This window comes from Coturnix japonica, unplaced genomic scaffold, assembly GCF_054131305.1.
Source record: "Coturnix japonica strain WE unplaced genomic scaffold, WE-NBRP24 Scf069, whole genome shotgun sequence".
Taxonomy (NCBI): domain Eukaryota; kingdom Metazoa; phylum Chordata; class Aves; order Galliformes; family Phasianidae; genus Coturnix; species Coturnix japonica.
The window spans coordinates 602,714-628,311 of NW_028188972.1; the positions used below are offsets into that span (position 1 = coordinate 602,714).

The window sequence follows — 25,598 nt, forward strand, 5'->3', positions numbered from 1 at the left end:
CAGCTACTGCTACTATAGGTTGCTGCATGTATGGGAGGCCTGGAAGTGCTTTCTGCTGGTATCGGATTAACTACCTCTGTAATGTATGAAATCCTCATGTAAAGGATGGCTGTGCAAGAAGTGTGGCTGGGATGTGAAATATGGATTCACTGGACACCATTAGGCAAGGCAAGCTGCAACGTTATTATCTGCTTGTAGATTGTCTTTAATACCGGAATACATGTTGAGCATCCTTCTGGCCATCAACCAGATGCTGATTGTGACTTGTTGATTTCTCGATTCCAGCTTCAGCCATGACATTCCAGGCTATGAGGAATAAGTTACTCTTACTACCAGTGCTCGGGATGATAAAGAAACTGTTATTGTTTTTCTTCTTCTCTGCTTTTGTCTTTAATTTGATTGCATAAAACCTTATTTTTCATTTTCTATTTTGTTCCTGTAGATCTCATGGTTCAGTGGAAAAGAAATCATGGGATGCTGCTTCCTTCTGCAAGCTCATCACTTTAAATTTTGATCATTCGAGTTAGTATTATTTCAAGGACTGTTCATTAATTAGGATTTGGATTGCCAAATGTGACATTGTGCCTTGTGTAATCATGTATCAACATATCAATGACTGTGCTGTTCAGCAAACTCTAATAGCCATTTTGGGCAGATAAAAATTACAATAGAAATTAAAAGCAGATTTAAGTAGTTTTATGCTTATGCTTTATGCTTATGGCTGCATATATCTAAATTTTCCAAGTGTTTCATTTGATTATTCTGGACTCATCTATTATTATTGAAAGATTTTTCCCCCCTTTTCTATGCTTCTCATGACTTTTTTTTTTTTTTTTAAGTATCACAATTTGTTCCTCTCTCTGTGTGATGAAGAGACCTCCTCCTAGTTTTCTTCACAAAAGTTTGGCTTGCTCTCCACTTGAACCCTAGGAATGAATTTCATTCGTAGCCTGAAGATCCATAATCATTCTTTGTCTACATAGCTCACACCCTGTCAGAGGCTGCTGTTTCTTACAAATTGCTGAATACCTGCAGTGTTTTGCCTTCTTTCTGTTTGTAATGATTGTGTAACAGCTTCCACCATTCCCTAAGTGCTATTACTGTAGTCTGTTCTCAGTTTGCTGTGCTCAGTCTTGCACTTCAGCAAGCCTTTGATATTTCCAGTTGTCCCATGTGAAGTCTCCAACAGGCCTGATTTTACCTACCAAATACCCATTTTCCTTGGCTTTGTGAGTTACCACTCATCTGACAGTCTCTTAGATGGAACTCTATCCCTGTTCCTTAGTGAGGTTGGTGCACCTGGCTGGATTGCCAAAGAAGTTTAAAATGAAACTGTTATTTGGAGACATTTCTCCCGCTGTGCCATAAACTGAGGTTTCCCGTGAGCCCATGAGAGGTTATTAACAACAGGCAGTCATGGAAAAGTCTGTTTCGCAGGACACAAATAAGTTCTATGAAATATAGTCCAGTACATTATTATTACTGTGGAGCAAAGGAATCAGGTTTTATTTGTATGATCTGGAAGCTTTGGTTTTTGGCTGGATAGAATGACTGGAAGATACTGGGAGAAGCTAAATACCAGTAATAAACACTCTTCTTTAGTGCTTCGAGCTTGTATTATATTTTTCTGTATGTTTGACGGTTTGATATGATTGTCATAACTCAAATCCATTTGTTCTTAGGTGTTTAGGAACTGCTGTGAGCAGCTACAAGTATCATCCATTTATTTGCTCTCCTACAGGAAGATGTGTAAGAATACGAAGTTGCCTGAAAGAGACCTTTCCTGAAGTACTGATTTTGGTTCTCACTCTACAATGTGACAAAGCCACCTTCCTAAGACCTTCATCTACAGGTAATATAACATCAGCTGAGTCCATGGTGCTGCTGTTAGATGCAGCCAAATTGAAAATGTATCATAACTAACAATGCACATTGTACATCAGCATACTGAATACATGCATATGACACAGTCTGTAGCTTGGGATCTCTGGATTCCACAGGTTGGAGTATTGGGCACCATCACAGGTTGTTTACTCACCTGTATGTAATGTATGCTCACTATTTAGCAAATATGATAAATCTGGTATCAAGTTCAATGATATGGTTGGTTGAGGGAATCAGGCTCAAAGAAGAAGAAATGGTATCAAAACCAGCTGTATTCTGAAGTGCTTTTGGGGTCCTACAGTTGATAGTTTCTGAAGTGCCCAAGCAGCAGGTTGTTTTTGTTTACTTTAAAGCTTGTTGCCTTCTGATTATTTTCTTTCTCTGGTCACTTTTTCTTAAAGGGAAATAATCTGAGTACCAGGTTTACCCACTGTATTTGTTTGTGCGTAGCTTCTTTGCCTTGTTCATGTTTTTGCTTGAGGGGAATGTTGTCTTTGGACTGACTAGGTACTTAGATATTTCTCCTATGTTAGATGAAATATTGTATCCTTTACAGGGTGGGGAGTGCTACCATTTAAGACGATGGAATCAGTCTGTTCCAAAACTGTTTTATATGCATTAGGATCAAGTTAAAGAAGTTTTTTTTTCTGTTGCTATGACCAAACTGTTTCGGTAGCTTTGGACCATTTGCATCCTCATCTTTGTATATTGTCATTCTGAAGTCAGTGTTTTCTACTGCAACACTGGAGCTTTTACAGATTTTGTATTGAGAAACTCTTCCTCAGTCTGGGAACGTATTTCTTGTACAGTCCAAATTATATTCACAAATAACTTGCCTTTGTGCGAGCCCCTACCACCTCCGTGCCTCAGCATGCACCGTACTTTTACAGGATGAATACATTAAAATGCTTAGGCATTCACGGCTGACATTTGTTCTGTTTAATTGAAATAATTTCATCACCTTCTAAACTAAGCTTTTATGACACATCAAAACTTTGGAACATTCTCTTTTCAATTATTTATAAGCCTTACAATATATTTCTAAATTTCTAGTTTAGTTGTCTCAAATCATGTTTTTATGTTTTCTCATAACAGCCTGCTCTTCATCTTAAGAATGCTGTCTAACCTCTAGCTTTCTAGAAAATGTGTCTCCTATGAGCTGTAGGATGAACACACAACACAATCCACTCCATTAAAATGCACACACCATAACAATGCTAAGCTTTTGATGCAGGAGTGCTTTCAAGAAACCCGTGTTTCTTTGTGCTATAACATGTCCATTGCTGAAAGTGGTCTAGTACCTAGAGCTGCCTAAATGAAGATTGTGTTGTAGCTCGACTATATTACAATGACAGTAAATGAAGGACATATTTTGTATTCACTTACCGTGTTTTTTTTTCCAATTTACTGAAATCATGGAAGTATTTATGGTTAGGTTACCTTAACTGAATGGTATATAAGCCCACTATATGGTGGTACATCTATTCTAAGAGTCTGTAATTGAATAAAGTAGGAAAACAGGGTAAGAGTTTATTGACAGAAGAGTGGTTCTGTGTTCACAGACTTCTGCACCATCTTGTCTTATTAACTGAAATGTTGTTTCCCTAGCATATAGCTGTTCTATGGTTGTCTTAATCATTTTGCTCTGTAGCCTCTAACAGCACCCTCAATGTGCTATTAGCAGCAGGGTCGTTCTGTAAATGAATAAGACAAAATATCTGTTTTTTTTCCTTTTTCCGGTGAAATTTCTCTGCCTACACAAGTTCTGTGTCCCTGGGAGCTGCAAGGAGTCAATCTTTGGTTCAGGTTGGGAGGAGTTTTATTTCTTTTTTTTTCTTCCTCCTTTTTAAATGTAGTTCAGCCAGCCACTTGGAAGGTGAAGATGAGATAGCACTGAGGTTGTCTGCAGACTCAAGTCACGAGGACTTGTAGGCTTCTCTCTCTGCTCACAATATAGTGTTGCAGCGGGCACTTCTTGGGATCCATGATGGTGTATATTTGATTCTAGTTTCAGTGCTTTTCTCTTGGTTTCTGAAGCTGTGTTCTTGCTAAGCAGGAAGGTGTTTTTGTAGTGTTAGAATTAGCAATCAGTGTTGGAACTAATACCTTTGCTGTGAGCTGGGCAAGAGCGCTTCAGAAATAGCGCATGGTTGTCATTAAATGCAGTGAAATGCGGCAGGGTCTTCTAAAAAAATTAACTTCCAGGATTTCCTGTGGAGCTGACTATTTTCTTGATCTTCATGTAAGTGCTCAGAATTAGTGCTCATAAAAAGATTTTAGTACTAATCCTCCTGTAGGTTCCTTTGAAATACAGTGTTAACTTTTTTTTTCTTTACTCCCGTAAAAGTTCTTAATGTGCCTCCTACGCTTCTTTCAGTGAACACACAGCCTCTGATTTATTAATGCACAACGTGTCCCAGAAATCAGTTTAACTGATTCCCATCCATCATTCAGCACCATTTCTTCTATTATGTTGCAGAGCAGGTGTCTTTGAAGCCCTATTTTGTATACACTGGGTGATAGTTCCGTCTAACTTTTCTGAAAAAGAGATAGAACTCACCAGTTTTATTATTTATGATTGAAGGGTGCATTAGTAAGAGCAGAGCCAGAAACCTACTTTCCATAAAAATGTTGAATACTGTTTTTCAGAAGCTGCCTTTCATTTACGCTTCTTAAGTTTTAGGAAATAAATTTAATGATCAAGAAAGGACTGACAGCACCAGTTCAAACAATGTTTAAGGCCAGGTCTGTGTACAAAAGCAAGGTCTGCAATCATACATTGTGCATTACGAATTAATCTAAACTGGAAATGTTATTTCTTGAAGGCCTGGAGCAAAGATGATATTTATTCCAGGCAAGTACCTTCTGTTCTGCCATGTTGTGTCTGTCCATTGCTCTTAGCTGCCTGTCATCTCTGCTGAATGCAAAATACATTGATTGTCACTTCTGCCCTCTGACATTATTGAAGCCTAAATAGAAGGATGTAGAGCTAGTATTTGTTATGCTACATCAGCCATAACATACTTCCTGTACCAAAACAGTCTCGTAGTCTCTGATGTTCAAAAGTAAGCAATGTCAGGGAAACAAAGACAAGCCCATCACTTGGGGACTTGTTTTATTAGCCTCCTCTAGCTAAATACTCCCTGACCTACATCTGGAGCTTGTCTGCAATTAGGAAATAACTATGTCTGCTGTGTTGAGCAAATCAGGAGAGAAGCTCTCAAAACAAGTGAGCAGTGGGTTATGCCTAAGCTGGGGATATTTAAGGCAGAATCCTGAAGTTCACATTCAAGCACGGAAAGTGAGTGACGTGGTAACTTTCTGGTGCGCAATCCTACACCCTGGTCAGAAAGGTGACTGAAAGCAGCCCTCTGTGGGTTTGCTGATGGAAAAGCTGAGTTACCAGACTTTGATCCATAATCAGCACCATTATTCACTGAGACGGTTGGGATGGCCCATGTTAGAGTCAGGCAGTCTCTAATCTTTAAGTAGGAAGTTTGCAAAGCCTTGGATCAGTTACATTCTGAGTAGGAATAAGCTCTGTTTTTTTGTGGGGATTGAATATCAGTAAGACTCCACCAGCAGGGCTCCCCTTTGCTCCCACAGTGAGGTGGTGTCCACAGCTCTGTACCTTTTCCCACATTTCATGGTGTCAGTGTGGAGTTTTTAACAATCAGCAGCACTTAAGTTAGCTAAGAGGCAGGCAGTGTGTTGGCACTGCCAAGAATGTCAGCAAGCAGTTTGTGGCCACCCCACATAATTGACACATCAGTGCGTTATTCAGAGTTTGCTCCGTACAAACTGTTAAACAATGAGTTAGGATTGCCAGCAAGGATAGTCAGTTTGGGAGTATGAAAATGTGTGCATCAGCATCTCTAAAATAAGAGAAGAAGAAGCAGCTTTGAGTCTGGGAAAGATTTACAGGTAGGCAGCACCCACTTGCTTTAATTAAGACTGAAAGAGAAGAGCTGAAGGTGACCTGTAGGGGTATAAATGAAGCTGGTGTGTGTAGTAGCAGAATAGGGATTAAAAGACCTGAGGAAGGGAACTGACTATCAGTGTTTGCTAGTGAGGAAGAGGAACCTGCAGCTTTTGGATGAGTACAGAGCTCTTCACTATTCAGTAAGAACCCAAACAGATTGAATGCAGTTTCCTCCTTTCTGGCTAAACAAAGACTGATGGAATATTACAATAAACTTCAGCCTTTTACTGCTTTAGTCAGTATAAAATTATAGAGAACAGGTCAGCCCTGTGAGTGCAGAGGAAATAGGTCAGGGGTAAAGCATATGAACAATAGCATCTCCATTTTCATAAGATATATTATTCCTGTTTTGAGGCAGATTCTGGTCTTTGTGAAGTGCCAGAGGGCATGTGTTGTGAACTCTGGAACAGGTAGATGAATGGTGGCTGAATTTAACTAATATAAGGAAGCCTTCATTAACTAATGAACTGAGTAAGTACAAAGAGAAACTGAGCTTGAATAACTCAGCTTCTCCTCTGAAAAGAAGAACAATGGCATGGAAATCAAATAACATACTCCTTACGTGGGAATAAATTTCTGGCCAATCAGTCCTTGATTTGTTTTCCAGGTTGTACCCGTGCTGGCAAGCTTCATTTCTCATGAGTTGCTGGTAGTTGCTGGCTCTGGGATTCGTGGGTGGTTTATGCCAGAAGGTGAGTCCCAGTCTTGGCATTTGAGCTCTGTGTTCCACATGCAATGTAGTTGTCAGCATTTGGGCTCATGACCTTATTCTGACTGACATATCCTGTCCTATGCCCTGGAAAACCCATATGTGCACAATCCACTGTCAAACAGAGTTCATAGAGAGGACACGTTATTCATATAAACCTTGTTTTGAAATCTTTGGTCTTTGCCCTTTACCTGTTTATCTGTAAGTTTATTTACAAGACTGCTCTGTGTCCATTTGTGTCTAGATGATAAGTGACAAAATCAGATCTCACTTAAGGCTTACACTTGTTTACTTCTAGAAGATGGTGTGATATAGGTGCTAGGAGAGGTGAATCTATTGCAAAACAAAACAAAAATATTTCATTCAAAATTGAGCTTAGATACTTTCTTCTTGTAGTTCAGACTCTTTTACAAGGAATACAAATATGCAATCAGGTAATAGTGCAATCAGTGTCCTAATCAAAGTCAGGGGTCACTTGCTAGATGATCTCTTCGTTTGACACAAGTAGTAGGTGGCCAGATAGATAGTAGAGGACAGACAATTGCTATAGATAAAGAAACAATACAACCAAAATCAATTCAAACTTTTTTACTCTTATGACAGCAATATGAGTCATGCTGAAAAAACCTTCACAGCACACCTTTGTTTGGTTTTTTTTTCCCTGGTAAATGTTTCAAAGGCTGAATATGAAATTTGGGTACAATTATTATTCCATTAAAAATAAAGATGTACTGCATCTGATTTCACTGTGTATCCAAACAGTTTTTAACTTTTTTTTTTTTTTTTTCCAGAACAAAATTGCACCAAGTAAATTTGTGCTAGAAACTTGCACTTAACACAGGAAAGAAACATTATTTTCTGGGCTGAGTGTACAGATGCTGCTGCTTTGGTACACGTGAAGTTCTTTTGTGTTTTATAGTCAAGTGTGTGATTTTTTTTTTTCCACGTGGATGTACTTTTCTTTTGAAATGCCATAAAAATGTATTTTCTCTGCTTCCAAACAAAGATCAACAAGTATGTGATGCACTGACATGTCAGCAGTTACACAGGATAATTTTCCATGAAAAGGATGCTAATTAAACTTGAATCAAAATGAATTTGAACTAGAACTTGCCTTCTGGTGGGTGAAGCATGTAACAAAAGTAATAGCCTATGAAAAAATGGGACACGTGTATGAAGGTTTTTCTTTTGTGGTGTGGCACTCAGGAAAATACTCTTCATGTTGTGGAATTTCACGGTGCAGTGGTTGGTAAGTTTCTCTCTATTTCATTCCCCATAGATACTCTTGAAGCAGAACTGCTGAGTCACAGCCTGCACCAGTGACGGAGCTCCTGGTGGGAAGGCAGGGCCTACCCAGGGGAGCTTAAGTGCGTGTAATGTGTCTGAGTGATTGGAAGGGCTGGAGCCAAGATCTACCCTTTCCAACACCTCATTTGAGGGTTGGTGAAGGTGAGGATATCTTGTTGGAGATTCCTGTATACCTGAGGCCTTCTCAAAGTAAGTAGCTACTTTTCTTTATTTCTGTGTCTGCTGTGTTTGAGCAAATCCTCACTTGTTGCAGCCTGTGATCTTGCTCCTCTGCTGTTGTAGTTGTGCTTTCTGTTGTGTTACAGCCCTAAATTGTGCTCTTAGTCTGTGGTAGCTCTATGGGCTTTTTCCAGACCTTATTTAAAAACAAATGGAAAATGGGCAAAGTGGGTGTGAGAGTCAGACGAAAAAGTTTGGGTTTCACAGTGTCAACAGCATGTATTGCCTCCTTTGGATTCCTTGACAGGTGACAAAAGATCAGAATTTCTATATTCTTCGCTGCACTATTTGTTACAAGGCTATACTACAAAAGGAGAACTGTGGTTTCTTTTTCCTATTTCCATTTCTTTTCTTCCTGTTCATTAAACTTCTCTTTGTAGAACACAGTTTATCAACTGGATGTATATGAAAGGATGCAGCCTTTTCAGCCAGAAATTTGACTCAAGCACTGCTGTTGAGAGGAGAATGCCAGTTGTGCTTGACAACTTAGTACTCTGTTGAGTGTGGAGTAGCTTTTGATTAGTTTTAGTTTTAATGTAGGCATTCTGCAGGTGAGAGGAGGTTCATGTAGAATCATGGTAAATGTTTTTGAAAGGCTGTTTCATTTCATCAAGCAGCAATAATAAACTTGCAATTGTTGCATATATATTTCTAGGCAAGTCAGTAATTTGCTTCCAAAGTGATTTGGTTATGTTTGGCCACTCATAATGAAAAGCCTTATTCTGATTAATCTACAGCACATGTCAATTAATCTCTTGTGTAAGACTGAACTATAGTGCCTAATGTGGTTCTTCAAAGTGATAACCCTCTTATGCTTTGCTAAAAAAGTACTTGTCTTTGCAGTTCTGAAATAGATTAAATTAAATTTCACATTGTTGCTGTGAAGAGAGGAGGTAGGAAGAGCCCAGTCTCATAGAATCATAACTGGAAAGCAGTTTTGCTCTTCATGAACACTCTTGTAACCTCACTGTACTAACCTATGGGCAGAACCTAAAGGAAATGACATAAAATCCAATTTAACTTCAGACTCTTTCATTTTATAAGCAAGAAGAATTTGTGAATCTGCATAGATGCAATTGAACAAAATATGTAATGCAAGCCCTTTTTCATTGACTTAATTTAACCAATTTCAGCCACGTGTCAAATCACATGAGGGGGATGCTCTAGAAACTAGTAAAGTCACAAACCTCTTAACTAATCTTGTTGATGCTAATTTAAATTCTTGTAATAAATTTCTATTATAAAAATATCAGAGGGAAATAGGAAATGCTGGTACATAATGCTCAGGAGATATGAAAACTAGTCTGATTGGCTGGGAAACTTGTGCCTTTCAAAATTCCACACTTACGAGCAGTCCTATGAATGTTTTGGTCAGTTGCTGGCATTTAATGAAACCTGCAGAATTCATGGCATCTGTAAGAGTCCCACATTGCTTTAGTTGATGATGGGGCTTGGGCCAACAGGCTCAGTGTCTCTGGATGATGGATCTCAGGTTGAAAATCACTGTGCTCGCTCACCCTTCTGATCATCCTGGACGTCAGATTCATGGGAAATCAAAGTTGCTTTGTTATGCTCATTTCTGAATGGAAACGCTTTGCATGCCTCTCATGTCTACATCTGGGCTTTGGGTCAGATGCTTTGCACACTCAAGATTTCATTCAGTAGCTGTGGCAGAGTGCATCATGTTAGGTTTTCATTCGTCAGTCCTGGGTGCTTGAAACTGTAAGGAAGAGCCATTCTCACAATATGAGTGAGAAACCTGAAGTTGTGGGGTCCTCAGCGCATCAGCTGCAGCTGACTAGCTAGTTAAAGATAATCTGGTCTTTCTAATTTAAAAATGTAATCTAAGATGATAAGTTAAAGGGAACACTGTTACGGTTGTACATGACGCTAGAATAGATTTGTCCTCAGTGCTGTTACAAAACAAGTCTCCACAAACAAATTTTAGTGTCTCATTAAAGACTGCTTTATTGAGAGCATAGTGAACAATGGATATTTAAGGTTATTTTTTGAGAGCAGAAATAATTTACGTTTAAAGAAAACTTTGACTTTATTTCTTGACCATCTTAAGCTATAAATCTTAAGCTGTGTTTTACTTGCTCTGTTATTACCAGAAATGCAGTGTAGTAAAACATGAAGTACTCAAAAAAACCCCCGCAAACATTATTGAAGTCTTATATGGGCACTTAATGTTGAAACATCTTTACTACCAGTTTATAGACACTTAAAATATCATTGTCCTATAAGGTCAATTGCTCTTGCAACTTCACTAATGGCAGTTACACTGCCTACCCTGTATTGCATTAAATCTTCGTGTACTTATTTAGAGTCATGTGCTTCTTCCACTTTCAATGCTCTTACATATGTTATAGGAATCAGAACTTTTAAAGCAGGCTTTTAAAAATCGGATGTAACTTTTAAATCATATGTGCCTTCCTTTTGTTTATTTCTAGAGCTGTTAGAGACACAAATGAAAATGCTTTTGTAATATAATTGATGTCTGACTATAACATGAATCTTGTCATATTCAACTTTTACCTCTGTTCTTGTACTTGTATCATTCTGCTCTTTTAGCAGAATTGAAGAGGATAGTGTCTGGTCTTGATAGCTTGGGATACAAAAAGGGATCTATGGCGAGTCCTAAATGAAATCATTTATCTGCTTTAAAACTATACTTCAAGGACTGTTATGCCTTCAGCAGAGATTTGCAGGGGAGGGGAAGAGATCAGAAGGAAAAACTGAAGCGATGGGTCATCATGACATACTTGCGTACAAGCATCAATAAATACACTTCTTAGGGGCAGTTGCTGGTACGTCTTCCTCCCAGATATGAGTACAGAGGTATGGTGTCTGCCAGCACCCACTGGGCAGCTCAACACACAGCTACATGCCACACACACTCAGGAGAATGCACAAAAGGTAATTTGTGTAGGCATAAATATATGTACCGAGAATATAATTCCTTAGGAGCAGGCAAGCTGATTGTTTGATTCAAATTGTTTCTTAATTGAAACACAAAACAGCTCCTCTTTAATCTTCAGAGTACTTGAAATCATGTCTAGCTGGGAATATATGAACAACAGTATATGAACTGCATCTTTGAGGAATGATGTCTCTACTTTTTTCCAGTAACAGATGCCATTTGGATTAACAAATAGGGATTCTCCTCACAGCAGCAGTATCTGATGGGGTTATCAAATTCTCTGAAACTAAAGAGAATGTGACAGTGACATCAATCAGATGTTATTGCTGCACATACAAATTCATTTGCTAGCCCAAGTGGTAGTTCATTTTTGTGCAGCTGGGAAATTCCTTTCAAGATTTGGTAATAGCTCAGCAGTGTGTATGAGTGGATTTGTATACATAAATGACATATATGGGTGCTGTGGCAGCAGTACAAAGCCATACAAATCTGGAGCTGTTTGTTCCTGATTTGAGGCTTTCCATCATCAGAGCTTTGTCTTTTTGGCCTGTGTTAAACATGGGGAGCATAACATCAAGTTGAAACTTGCCGTGGTAGATTCACAGATGTTTCACCTATGTATTTGTTAAATTAAATGTAGGTCTGTAGTGACAAATTTCAGTCTTGATTAAACCTACGTCGGATTATAGTCTGGTGCTGCAGTTTTCACGTTCATTTTGTAGTGGAGTAGGTATCAGGCTTAAAACCTTAACTTATATCCATAATATTTAGAGGATGTTCAACACTAGACTTCTGTTATAACATTGCCTTTATGGTTTTAAATGGTAATTGCCCTAGTGGCTATTTTATGCACTCAAGTATAAGTTCTCTATATGTGTATAATACCTGGATTTAGTTGTCTTTGTTCAGAGCCATATCAGGCATAGCAACAGCTCCTGTGGGTCAAAAGCTTTTGCCTTTTGAATACCCTCCGTGCCTCTCTGAGTTGACCTTCTCTTAGGAAATAGGTTCACAATAGGGCTGAAACGTCCTGCATGCATTTCTCATTTCGTAGTGGAGCATTGCAACTGCTATGTCCTCTTGGGCTTTGAGCTTTGAAGAGCTCCTCTTCCTTATGGCTGCTTTTAGACAAGAAAAAATATGCCAGCAGACTCTATATCTGTGCGTTAGCACTCCATGTACTGCATTCCCTTTCTGGGCTGTTGCATTAATTTCACAGTGTTTTCCAATATCTAGTAGCTCTGAATCAAAAGAATCTTGGTCTTTTCTGTTTCTAGCAGTTCTGGATTTAGAACAGTCTAGAAATTAAACGATGTCCTAATCTTTCCTTAGTGGCAAATGAGGGAAGAGTACTTGTCTGTGTGGGCATGGCCAAATTGTGGCACTGGGACTTACAGTCCTGATGTTAATCCATGGAGAGAACATCCTCCTATCCACACTGTTATTGGGCCATGAGAAATTAGTTTATTATGAACAGGATTTAGGAAAAAAAATTAATGAAGTGTCATTAAAATATATATATATATATATACACATATATATTTTTTCTTAAAGCACCCTGTAAAGTAAAAGCATGAATTCAGTTTGTTTGTGGAGCAGAGGCATCTCGATATGTATTCGCACTTGTTAATGAAGGGGGACAGCTGCCTGGAGATGCAGAAATTGTAGTTGAAAGGAACTCTGAGAAACACTTATAAGTGTATGTCTATGTATTTTTAGATAGTCTTTTGTACAGATTTGTATCTATTCACTGTAAGAGAAACGCTATCCTTTTACAGTCTCCATTGAGTGGTATTGGCTTTGAAAGGTATATTCCACCCCTGCTTTGTTCACATATGCACATTATTTCTATTTTAAGGTTTGCTGTGAGTAAAAGCAATCACTGGGTAGGATTCATCTCCTTACAACTATGTCTCTTTAGAGTCAGTGGAGATCACATCAGGACAGTCAGTAGATTCTCGAGTGCAATTCCTGCTATCTTAAAGCAACACTTAAATAGGTCAGATTAATTGTGCCTGAGAGGTTTATTTCTTTCCACTGATTATGGAGGGAGAGTAGATGTTTGCATCACAGTCATCAGCTCTGAAGCTCAGTGATGTGCATCCCACCTGTGGTGTCAGCACAGAGTGGTTCCTGCAGTGAGGTGCTTCCCATCTACTGGCCTCCCGCTCTGCATTTCTGTGGTTCTGCTTTCCTGCACACCAGTATGATTTTTGCCTTGACATTAGAGTTCATAGATGTGAAAATGTAGTCTCCAGATGTTTTAATTCTGCCTGTCAGCACAAGAACCACATTCTAAAACACTTCGTTTGACATAATGCATAGGAGAGAAGTGGAGGTGCTGTAGGAGACTTTGTCAAATGGGTCCTTTGCTGTTACAACTAGGGCAAGTTAGCCCTGTTTTGAGCATGGTTGGATTATGCAACCTCCAAAAGCCTCTTCCAGTCTGGTTAATTCTATGACTCTTCATCCAGAGTTTTTCAAATTCATGGTTATTAGTGGCAGGTTTTAAGTCGGGCAATCTGTCTTTTAACAGGTCATAACATAGCAGCCAGTCTTGGGCCTGTACCTTGCTATCTGACCTACTCCTGGGGCTGGATGAGGAGAGCTGCCTGGATTTTCTCCATGAAGTTAGGCAGGATCTTCTGTAGGTACTCAGCAGAGCATTGCTTGGCAAACTTTTTTCCCCCTTTCCTTCCTCTACAAAGAATAAGTATATAGAATAAAGTGAAAGAAGATATTTTTCTGTTCTGCTAAGGCAATTTTGTAAGACCTGGCGTGAGTATCCTGGGAGTCTAAGCTAAAGATGGTGAACATATGGGAAAGCCCAGGAGGAAGCACAGAGTTTTAGTTTTCAAACCTTACTCTTGGATTGCTACAGTAATGTAATGAAAGGACATTAAATGAGCTGAAGTTATTAAACCCTAAAGGTTACAGAGTCCTATTGGGGGCCACATTCAAAATGTAATTAAACCAAGTCCAGATATTTTAATTTCTAGCTGGAGATTTACACAACATAAGTAGATTCTTCTTCCAATTCTAAACTTTATTGAAAATAAGCTTGTTAATTTGTTTATTTCTCTTTAGCAGTAACTGAATAGACATTGTTTAGAGCCACTTGGCTCTAGTAAAACAGTAGGTACCAGTATCAAAGAGTCATGGTTCAAATCAGATCATGTATCTGGGAAAACAGATGCTTGCACTCTGCTATTAAAGTCTCACTCCCCCAAAACCATGTAGTCTGCAAATGGTTATCCATTCTGATCCTCCAAGGCTCTCCCTGCCTGTTGTTCCAGATGGTCCATTGCTGGTATAATGCTCTCCATTACAGTGTGTGAGAGAACAATGGTCCTAGAACTGTTAATTCTGCTTATTAGGAATATAGGATTACACTTATAAGAGGTTGTTTCCATCTAAAACATTCCGATTTCATTGTAAAATGAACTTGAGTGAGTTTAACTCTTCAAGAACACTATCTTTAAAAAACAAAACACAAGAACAACAACAACAAAAAGTTCACCAAACATGAACACCACTGAGAAAAATCCTTAAAACAAGCCAAAATCCAAAACCAAGGACATATCTTTATGGATTTGACTTGGCTTCCTATTGCTGGATTGGCTCAGCTTTTAGTAGTCCCTTCTCTCCTTCTGTCTGACTAGCTGCTCTTCTCTGAAGGAGTCGGATTGGCTCTGCTATCTATTTTCCTCAGGGAGAAAGCTGGCATGTGGTTCAGGTGCCTTGTGCTGCAGTTTGCAGGTCTGTGCTGGAAAGCTGACTCTTGAGATGACCTGGGTGAAAAAGAAGACGTCACTCCCTCTGCCCCACATCAGTTTATTTCTTGGACTAATTCTGTGACCTGTTTGGGCATTGTGACTCCAAACAAGTTTATTCATGAAACACATCTTGAGTGTGTCCTGTGACTGCCTTGGAGCTGGGAAGATGATTTGAGGGGGCAAGAAGCCAGCAGTCTGCCTTGGTGAGTTGTGCGCACACTAGCTAGGGTTTGAGTGACCTGGAATAATCAGGCACTGGCAAGGTATACCTGGGTGCTGTGAAAAGGTGTGGATTAGAATTCTTAAGGTGAGGGGAGACTCAGTCCTAAAACTCGCTCCTTGGTTGTTTGTCTTGACTGTTGGAGGCAACGGGCTGGCACTGAAAAAATGCTTAAGTTTTAAATTCAGAACAAAAACCTGCAGCAAGCCAAATCACCTTATTTAGAACTTACTAATTGCTTATAACTTTGCTACATCAGTGAAGACATTAGTTAGAAGCAATTGTGGGGCAAGGAGGAAGATAAGAACATGTTTTTAAGACTGTCTTAATATTCAGTCGTACTAAACAAGGTTGCTATGCTTGAGACAACAAGAGTAGAGGAGAACTGCTGAGAGTTGCTCTCCTGCTGGAAGGTGTTTGTGTTTGGAAGTACAAGCACTCTGCCCAAGAGACAGCGGGCTGCAGGCTGGCGTAAAAGCTGCTTCAAGGACAGAATCCAGTGAGAATGGTTTGTATGCAGGTGGAGGAGAACATGAACCTTGGGCACCACTCTCCCTTTTTTGTTTTGTTTCTCTACTCTGATAGGGTTGTGTAGGGCTGGGCTTCTTAGAGGAGTAACTGTATTAAAGACAGCAATTCCTGAAAAGGTCAATTTAGGATACCTTCGTCTTGATCGGTAAACAGACAAAAAAATAGATGTGTGAGTTTTGCACTTGAATCTCGATGAGCAGGAGGCATGTGGTAATGTGTGAGAAGAGCCTCAATGTGCAGAGCAGCCCAGAGAGACCAGTTCAGCAGCAGATCTGGATGTGGGAGTCAGACAACGCTCCCACATTAATTAATGAGGTGAGGAAAGAAATAGAATCACGTGTTTTCCAAGTTTGTTCTCCAGAGAAGATTTATCTGGAAAAGCTTCTGTGTTGATTTAATGGAGATGTGCACACTATGAGGTGTTTGTATGAACAGTTCTGAGCTATTTGGATGCATGTCCCAAAAGCAGAGTAGGGCAAGCGGTGAGAAACTTCTCCCCTGCTTTTTTATTTGCTTACCTTATTTCTCACTGAACGAAGGTGCATTGGGTCTGAGGGCAGTGTCTGAGCCAGTTATTCCTCTGTCCTTCCAGGGTACAGTGCCAGTCCCTGCCTGTTCCCTGCCGGGTGTTTCCTGAGGGAAAACTGAATGAGGAGTGGGGTGTGAAGAACCTGTTTCCCCCAGGAGAGCAGCTCAGGGATTTGTATTGAAACAGGCCAGTGATTGAGCTTAGTCCTTAACCAAAGTGTTAATGCTGGCAGCTTGCCTGCACAGTATAAAAAAAGAAGTAAAAAAAAAGGTAGGGGGAAGGATGAGGGTGAAGATGTGGATGGAAAAGAAAACACAGCAGCCTGTACAACCCATGCAAAAGAGACAAAATGAATGTGCTACAAGGAAGGCAAGCTTCCTGGGTGAGGTCAGAATGGAGAGGGGAGCAGGTCACAGGCACAAGCTTGAGAAGGTTAGCTTTGAAAAGCACTCCAATGGCTTTTTTCTGTGCTAGGGAGCAGCAGCTGTTGGTTGTGCCTCTGCTGAGGTTGAATTTTGATCTACTTCAAGCTGCAGTAAAAAAGATGCAATATCCTCTGCAAAATGCCTGCTGAGCACAGAGCTGGGTTTGCAGGGATTGCATGGGTAGATCAGTCTACTGGCTTATTAGCTAAAATGATCAGGAATTGCATCACAATGGACTATCGATGTCCCATAGCAGCTGATGGCTCTGAATTCTCATCTCTTTTCTTTGAATATCTATTTTATGTATTTATGAAGAAACTTAAATTTATATTTATATACATGTATGTATATTTATGAAGAAACTTAAATTTATATTTATATACATGTATATATATATATATACATACATACATGTATGTATGTATATATATATGTATACATACATGTATGTATGTATATATATATATACATGTATATAAATATAAATTTAAGTTTCTTCATAAATTTTTAGGATACAGTGCACTCGTACCTTGTAACAATTGTATCTTCTGAGATAATTGTGCCCTTAATTTTTTCTGCTGGTTGTTTCTTCTAAACTTGCCATCTGTGGGACTGGCAGTCCTCAGTGGCTTCAAACATCCCAGTGAAATTTGATCTGATCTTTCCTTTTACTTTGTCTAAACAAGCATGGTCTAAACTAGTTGGTTCAGGGTGCGTGGCACACAGAGCATGCTTGACTGAGAGTTTCCAGGCAGGGTGAGGATCCTTATGAGGAAAATCCATTCTCTTCAGTGAAAGCTGCCTTCAGAGCCTGGGAGCCCTGGGACAACTGCAGCCGTGCCTTGCAGTAATCTGGTAAGCAAGAGAAAGATGAGGCTGATTGGAAAATAAACCGAAATGATACAATATTTGCAATGGATAGCTTTCCTCCTGTCTCTGCATATATTGAAAGTTTGTGCTATTTCATGATGCCTCTCCTTTCCCTACCAAATGTTTTACTGTTTTGCTGCTTGCTCTGAAGCTCTAGCAGAGACCTGCTGTGGTACCTAACTTCTAATCTGAGGGTCAGCAGGTTGGGCTCATTCAACAGCAAACTCTGTGGTCACTAAAGTGTCACTGATGCCATGTCCCGAGATACATCCCAGTAAGGTTTTCCAGAAGTGAAAAGATGACAGTTCTGACAAAGGCCAATGAAGTGGGAATTATCAAAGCAATGTAAAAGGGGAGTTTGTTCAATGAAGAAAAGAGAAGTTTCCTTTTGGGATTGGGGGAAAGGACTGAAATGAAACGAAGCTTTCTTGTAAATATTATAGAGAAACTCTTTGCTGGCTTGGCTGAAAGACAAAGTTAGCATGAAGTAAACCGGACAATGAATTGTACAGACAGTTGGATAGGCAGGCCTTGGATTTCTTCATAAAGACCATTTCCTGTGTGTTGTTAATCCTGTTGATTTAAAAACAAAACAACAACAAAAGGTTTCCTTAATTGTCCAGAAGTTTGCTGGACCCAAACCTTGATGGCTATTACGTATTTTCCACAGATTACATAAATCTAAGTTTAGTTTGGATGTCATTCTAGCTGACTCTTTTTCAGCCATGCAGTGGAATTTGAATGTGGGTTATTATAGTGGGTCCCTTTTTCCTTTACTGACAATTTTCCCAGCGGTGTAATCAGTCTGTGATAAGTTTTGATTCTGCGTTAACTCTTGTGAGATTGTTTTTATGGATTCATAAGGAATCAGACCTTTGGAACCTGCGTTAGCAGAACAGAAAAACTTTTCCTCTTGTCCTCTGGATGCAGAAACGTCGTGTCACCTAGAAAAAGTGACACAGTAATCACAAGCTGAATGTGAATTTGCAGAAGAGGGCTGTTGTATGGTCCTTAGCTTAGAACTGCATGATGCTTCTTTAGAAGGGAGACCCTGAAGAGGCGTTCAAAATGGAGTACTTGATATGCTTCAAGTAAAAACCAATGCCTTAGTGGAAATCATGTGTTGCATTTTAATATTTCTGGTTTTGCTAAGGGAGAGGAGAAAAAAATAATCCAGGTTGCTATTTCTAAATGAGTTCTAGCAGTGACCCATACAGTCCACCTTCTTCTTTTACACGGGCACACAAGGGATCTCTCACAGTAAAGAGTGCTAAGTTTGCATGCTTAAATTTAAAATCCTGCTTAAATAGAGTTTAACTAAGACCTTAACTCTCTTGACATTAGACCTAATAATTATTAGGCAAAGCAAGTACTGTCTTTTATTAAACTAATGGGTAGAGTTGGAAGGAAAAAGAAGACAAGCTCCTGGGTGTAAAAGAATTTGTCTTTTTTTTTTTTTTCCTCCCAACATCTCTTAGCGAGAGGTGGGGAGAATGAAGTATTTTCTCTTTCCATTCAGTGCTTTTCTTGCCCATGTCCTTGATTGATCATAACTCTGATATATACTACATTATGAACTATTGCTGTTCTGTGGTTGTGTGATTAAAAATGAAAGAGGTCCTACTGGGGGAAGCTGCAGTCTGACTGGGACTAGACTCCATGGTGAGGTGCAGTAAGCAAAGGAGCAGCATCAGGAAGAGACAGTGAAAAAAGCATGTTTACAAAGGTCAGTTCTCCATGTGGTTTTGGTTTTGAAGACCAAGTACGTAATGCAGTAAGCTTCAGAAGCTATCAGCAGCTTCTCCTAGCTGACAGTTCAGGTACTGGGGATAAAAGAAGTGATTTTGAAGGAACTGATGAAACTTGTGAGGTTACATGTTAACATCCAGTAGATGTGAGCTCCCAATTGCCAAGCTGGCCTCTGTGTTCTTTCATTTTTTGAGGCCTGTGGCAGATGTAGGAAAACATGAGGAATTCTGACCTGTGAATTAGGCTGGGATCTTTAATTAGGCAGGGAACACTTAGGAAAAAAATTGGCCTGAATGGGGATTTTTGAGCAATGAGCTGATTTGAGAGGTTCAGGTTTGATATCCTGCCAACTAAAGTTTTGCATTAATACTCAGGCCTCTCTTGCTGCGTGAAGTAGGATGAAATCTGTTTGGGTTTGCCCAGTTTAGCAACATTTTAACTGGTACAAAGCACATATAAACTGTCTGCAGGCTGCTCAGTGTCCCTGACTCATGCTGGATACAAGCAGCAGTTAAAGTTACAGCATCCCATTCTCCAGCTGTGCCTGGTCTAACAGGGCAATATCTGCTTGAGACTAAGAATGGTGTGGGTCTTCCTGGCCAGTTGGAAGAAAGCTTTAGCACGCAAGCCTGGATGTGGAAACAGTCTCGTCTGCAAGAGTAACTCATTTCCATTGTTCTGAGACCTCATTTTCTATAATGATGTGGAAACACTGCTAATGAATTTCAATTCATGTTCATCAGATCTCTTGGATTTGATCAAATATAGGCAGGTCTAGTATAAGACTCAGTAAAAGGGGATTTAGTTTCTCAATAGCAGGAGTTATGTTCTCTCTATTGCCCTGTATTATCCAGCATCAGAACTAAGCTTGGTAGAGCCTGTTGCAAAGGTGGAATGTGCTTAGCTTAAAAACTAGGTCATGGTCTGAGTAGGCAGTGATTAATATCAGGGTTCAGACCATGTGTAACCCATTTCTGTGAAATATTTATATTCTCAAGAAGGATTTTATCATGGGAGGATTTCCCAGCAGGTTAGGCATATACCAATGTAGCCTTCATTTTTCATGCTGTGATTTAACTGGGTCTATTCAAGAAATGAGTAATTGCTACATCATTGTGATTTTTTGCTTTATCTTAGAACTGCAAGTTTACCTGTTGCCTACAGGGTTCTAATATGAACCTGGTGAACCACGAACGAAATGCTGTTTTGGAATGTAGCTGAAATTAAATCTTGATGTGGATCCTTTGCATGATTTCTAGAATAATGTTCTGCAGGGTATCCCATAACACTGCTGTGATTCTAACACTTGCCTGTAAGAATGTTTCCAACGGCATCCCTAACAGCGACTGGGAATCACTGTATGTTTTCATCTGAGATGTGTACTGACAAAACTTTTAGAAGAGTGTTTTGAGAATGTGATCATTTTCTATCACTTCTATTTTCTTGGAGTGTTTGCTGTGATCATAAACATAATAATAAGAAAGCAAGAGGATGAAAACTGAGACACGGGCAAGATCCACGTACTCTACCTGGTGCTAGTATTGCCTCGCTATGAGAATCATTGTTCTCATCAGCCACAGAAAATGTAGTTTAGTTTTGTCTTCTCAAGCTTATCTACTTTACGCAAGCAGCTCTAAGACACCAGGCTGAGTCATGCCTGGTATGCCTGGTAGATAAGTCTACTTCATGCAGTCATTTAAATTACAGTGCTTATCCCTTTCATAGCATAACGAGTCTTTTTTTCATCTTTGAAGTGCTTTCAGACTGTTTGCTCTTAGTTCACCTAACACCTGAGAGACAGTGACTGAGAAACGGAGGTTAAGGGGCTTGCTTCAGGCACAGAAACAGTTGGTGTCTGGGCTAAATTCAGGTTTCTGTACACTTGATTCCCATTCCAGAATTAGGAGCCTCCATTTAAAAGCCAACTAAAGCTTATATCTCCTTTTTGTTTCTTTACTTTTTTAAAGGGTAAAAACTATTTTGTTGCTCCACTGCAGCAACGCTAATGCAAGTTTTAATGTGGTAGCTGTAAGAAGGTATTTGTTACAGGCGACAGCTTAGAGTTTCTCATAATGACAGCTCCGTCTGATGGCAACAAAATTTTGAGAATCAAAGGTATGGATGTAATTAGGAATCTTGCTAATGATTCTGTGCGTTTTTGTTTTTTCCTTCTCAATGAAATGAGATTCATACAGATTAATTACTACCTGCTATAAATAAACCCTGAGAATGGCAATCTGCATCGCAGTGGCAGAGGGTAGCTGTCATTTAATATATCACAGCTTTCCACGCACCTGTTCACCCGGTACTGTTCCTATGGCAACTACACTTTATAAGGGAAGCTCTGCATAATTAGCGTGGATCGAGGTCTATATCGACCAGAATAATTTGGAAGAGTATGGAGAGCCCAAAGGAGAAGGCAATGCTACTTGTCTCAGTAGGGAAGGTATCAGACCTCTGCTGCGTGCTACATAGTGAGGCAGTTACTAGGAGAATTCAGCAGAATTAGCAAATCTGAGGAAGCCAAATTATACAAAACAAGAAACTTTATCTTTTTTATTTTTTTGGTTATGAAACCATGTTAGAATGAGCTTTGAAAAGTGAACAAAGACAGAAAACCAAACTAAAACAAAAACCATGCTTGCATAGGAGGCTTTGTTGCAACTTAGGACATTTCACAGAGTGCACAAGTGTTGTCAGCCTGGGGACCAGGCGGTGATGGCCAGCACTGCTTGTAATGTCCAGCTATGCCTTTTACCTTATTGATCTTTGTTTTTTGTCAAGACCTGCCAGACGCATTTCAAAGTGACAGATGCAGATGTGTGACCCGTGTTGCCTCACAATGCAGCACATTAAATGTAGAACAACAGCTTTAACTTCAGTTTTATTTTTTTTTCTTGGCTGCTGGTGTCAGAAATGTCACTTAAAAAAAAACAAAGCTCAATGATTTTATAAAATGCCTATAAAAAGAATAGTGCTGAAACTGGGAGAGCTTTGTGTCTGGTTGTGTGTGTGTGCACAGAAGACTGAGCGAGTCTTCTAACACTGTCTTGGCTTCAAGTCTCATCTGGAAGTGACTCAGTTTTCAGTAGAGGAGCTGTATCAGGCTCTGCAGCTGTATGTGAAGTATATGACTTTTAATTCACTGGGGATCCAGTTTGAACGCAAGTGTTGATAGAGCAGAATCATACTTGTGTTGTAATAAGACTTCGTAATATGAGTCATCAAAGTATCTCAAAAGAAAAAGGGAATGAGAACTTGAAAATATGTGCTCTTCAGCATTAGTAATGCTGGAAAATAATTTGAAATACAATGGGTGTTAGAGGTCATGCAACAATGTGACAGTGTAGTATGTGTACCATCTTGGCTTTTGAAGATGCAGTTACTGAAATCGGTCTAAATTTGCAGAATTTGTAGATCTTGTATGATAAACAAGGTAGAATCCTTGGGTGATACTGATTTGTGTTACTTCATCATTGCTGAGTTCTGCATTAGGTGACAGGCTGTAGGAAACTCCTTTGCTACATCTGAGTAAAAAGTCTAGGAGAGAAGGTGCTTTTTTTGCTTCTACTGGTTCTGGATTGGGTACTTGGTGGAGAGGCCTCCACTAATGCTATATGTGATTTTTTTATATTTTATTTTATTTTATTTTATTTTATTTTATTTTATTTTATTTTATTTTTCCCAATGGGGATGATGGTGGGAGGATTCTTGACTAAAAAAACTGGCATTGCATGCCTCTGTAACAGAATACAGAAAAGATACCCCTCTTAGGTTCTGTGGAGGACAGGGCAGGGACTTGAGTCCTTGATGTCTTGAGGGTTCCTTCCTGCATGGTATCACAGCTTCAAGAGGCAGAGCTTTGGGTGCCTTCCATTTAAGCAGGTGTCTGCAACGCTCATTTTGGAGAATTAGTTTTGAATCTCCCTAAAGAGAGACAATGGAAAGAAGAGCTGGGGTGCAGCCTTAGCTGCGCTCATTCCAGCCTGGCTTTGCACCATTACCATTGTGGCCTTCCTGGGCAGGCTCTGAAGAATAATTTCAGATATGACAATTTCCAGTCAAATAAGAAAATGAATAAGGAGCTTAATTTCTTCCAGGAAAGGGCTGCAATTGAGTGAAGTTTTCTGAGTTGCAACTTTCCAGGGAGATAACTAATAACTACATTCCCCAGAAAAATCTTGCTTTTAGGAGCAAATCTGGCTTCAAGTCTCTATTCTAAGTTAAGGATTTTAGCTCTGAGAGTAATGATGCAATGTAAGTACTTTCATAAATTCAGTTCATTTAAAAAATATATATATTCTGTGGCCCCAAAGTGCTGGATCTCATAAGCTACCCATTTGAAATTGTTAGATAAGTGAGTTTTTTTATTGTTTTTCAGTAGGAAAACATAACCTCAAGATAAGGATTGTTTGGTGCAATCTATTCAGTTTTGGAGATGTGTTCTCTTTGGAGTTCTGCCTCATTTTACTTTTGTGTAAAGGAGAACTCAGTCCTTAGCTCCAGTGGTTCAAATCTTTTCATATTTCTAATCACGTTGAAGAAAAGGGGAAAAAACTTGGCCAGAAAAGCTTAAGTAATATGCGGTCCTAAGTTTTGGAAGGTAATCTTTGTACTCCATTAAGGTTTAAGGGCGGCACAGACAGTGGTTAAAAGAAATTTCCTAACCTATGTCAAATTATTGTGTGATCTACAAAAACAGCAGACTGGACTTTTCTCAGCATGTCTGCTTCTGTTTTTTTCCAGTGTTCATTTTTTGGTTATAAAATGCTATCCTTTTTGACATCTACTAAAAAATGCATTTAAAATCTTCCTTAAATATATGACCATCCATTTATCTGTGCATCGTAGATCTATCTGAAGTAAGAAGATGAGTAATATGTCTCCTGATGCAATGCTTTAAACAACTAGACTGAAGCAAAGATTATTTCTAAACAGATAATTTACTGTTTATTAAAGGGACTAGATTGGGATAGCAAGAAAAGGTCCTCTAGATCTGAATGTATTAATAAGGAAAAAGCCCACTGTCTTGTCAACTTCTGTGTCTACACCACCAGGGATGCTTCATTGACAATTACTGAGAGATAGTTACTCATGGAGATTAAATATAAGTTTACTTCCCTCTTCCCCTGCCCCATCCCTCCTGAGCTTAGTGGTATTAGAATGGACCACTGTCATCCAAAAACTTGAGCGAAACCACTGAATCATTCTATATGTGCGTTCAGAAACCCCTTTAACTACAACAGGCTTTAATCACTATCTATAAAGAAATTGAAATGAAATGGAAGTCTGGTACGTGTGTTATCAGTTCCCAAAGCTAGCCAATACACTTGGCATAAAAATACGTTCATATTCCAGGCTTACTTTCAATGTATCTTGCTGAAAATGAAGAGACTGTACAAAACCACTCCACCTTTGAGCTTACAGCTGATTTATGTAAGGTAGCAAAATGGGATCAAATGTGTCCTGATGTGTCTTCTAGATTGTGGTTCTTGTAGATTCATAAAACACTAGTAAATTCAGCAAATTTCACCCTCATGACGAATAGTTTCTTCAGTGAACAATGTTTAATAGACTCCAGGTGATGAGACAGGCAGAACTGCAGGAAAGATCTTTGAAGGTCTGAGGATTAGCAAAATGCATTTGGAGTTTGGGTTTTCCTTGTAAAATGTATGGTCTAGTTTGTACCTCAAAGACCCAGACTAACTAGTTTCTTCTGTAAGCATGGACCTTTGCTTTGTTTTTCTTTGGTTTCCACACTTTGAATCTGTGTAAATCTGTGTGCCACGCTGAAGAACAGCTGTTGTGAGTTTGCCTATATTTCTCTCCTTCCCCCCCCCTTATTTTTCTGCCTAATTTTTACTGAATCTGTCTTCTCTTGCAGCTTACTTTAGCTCATTCAGGGCTAGAGATCTGGAATGGGAATAGGAAAAGCAGTCAGTCAGATCTGTAAGCCTTCTTTGGCAAAAGCATTGGCACTAACTCTAGTTCTTCATCACTTTTATTACATCATTATGCTGGCTTACTACACTGACTTTTCAGTGTAAAATTGGCACAATGTGGGCTTTTGGAAGGTGGGGTTTAATGCAGGTACAAAGCCATGTAAAGCACTTGCTGGGGTTGCACACTGGAGGAAAGAGTAAGTAGGAAAAGAGGCAGATCCCTGTAGCGCCCACATGCTTTTATCTCAAATAGTGGATCTGTTTGTTTCCACTGGCATATGGAGGTGCTTTGGAGAGCAAAAGGATCCAGAATTTTGCCATCTGAGTGAGACTAGGAGTGAAATGTCATGTACCCTTATAGGACTCAATTAAAACATTTTGAAATGCTTGCATTGGGCATGCATACAAACACATTCAGAAGAAAGGCAAGGCTCGATTAATGATGGTGCATCAAAAGTTCAGCATCCTAAACCTTCCCTTTTAAACTCAGGGAGTCTTTAGAGATCTTGTCAACGCTGTTTATGTTGCTTA

At 39.4% G+C, this 25,598-nt stretch overlaps 2 long non-coding RNA genes across 2 annotated transcripts in view; both read left to right on the forward strand.

Annotated features, from left to right (window-relative positions):
• The first annotated feature begins 1,677 nt into the window (after positions 1–1,677).
• LOC146751668 (uncharacterized) overlaps positions 1,678–25,598 on the forward strand; it is a 60,029-nt gene continuing 36,108 nt past the window's right edge. The window contains exons 1-3 of the long non-coding RNA XR_014941278.1: positions 1,678–1,852; positions 6,474–6,558; positions 7,855–8,072. This is a non-coding gene — a long non-coding RNA (uncharacterized LOC146751668). The remainder of the gene's footprint in view (positions 1,853–6,473; positions 6,559–7,854; positions 8,073–25,598) is intronic.
• Positions 13,108–18,783, forward strand: LOC146751669 (uncharacterized). The gene is made up of 3 exons (XR_014941279.1): positions 13,108–13,672; positions 14,778–15,004; positions 17,193–18,783. It is a non-coding gene; the product is annotated as an uncharacterized LOC146751669 (long non-coding RNA).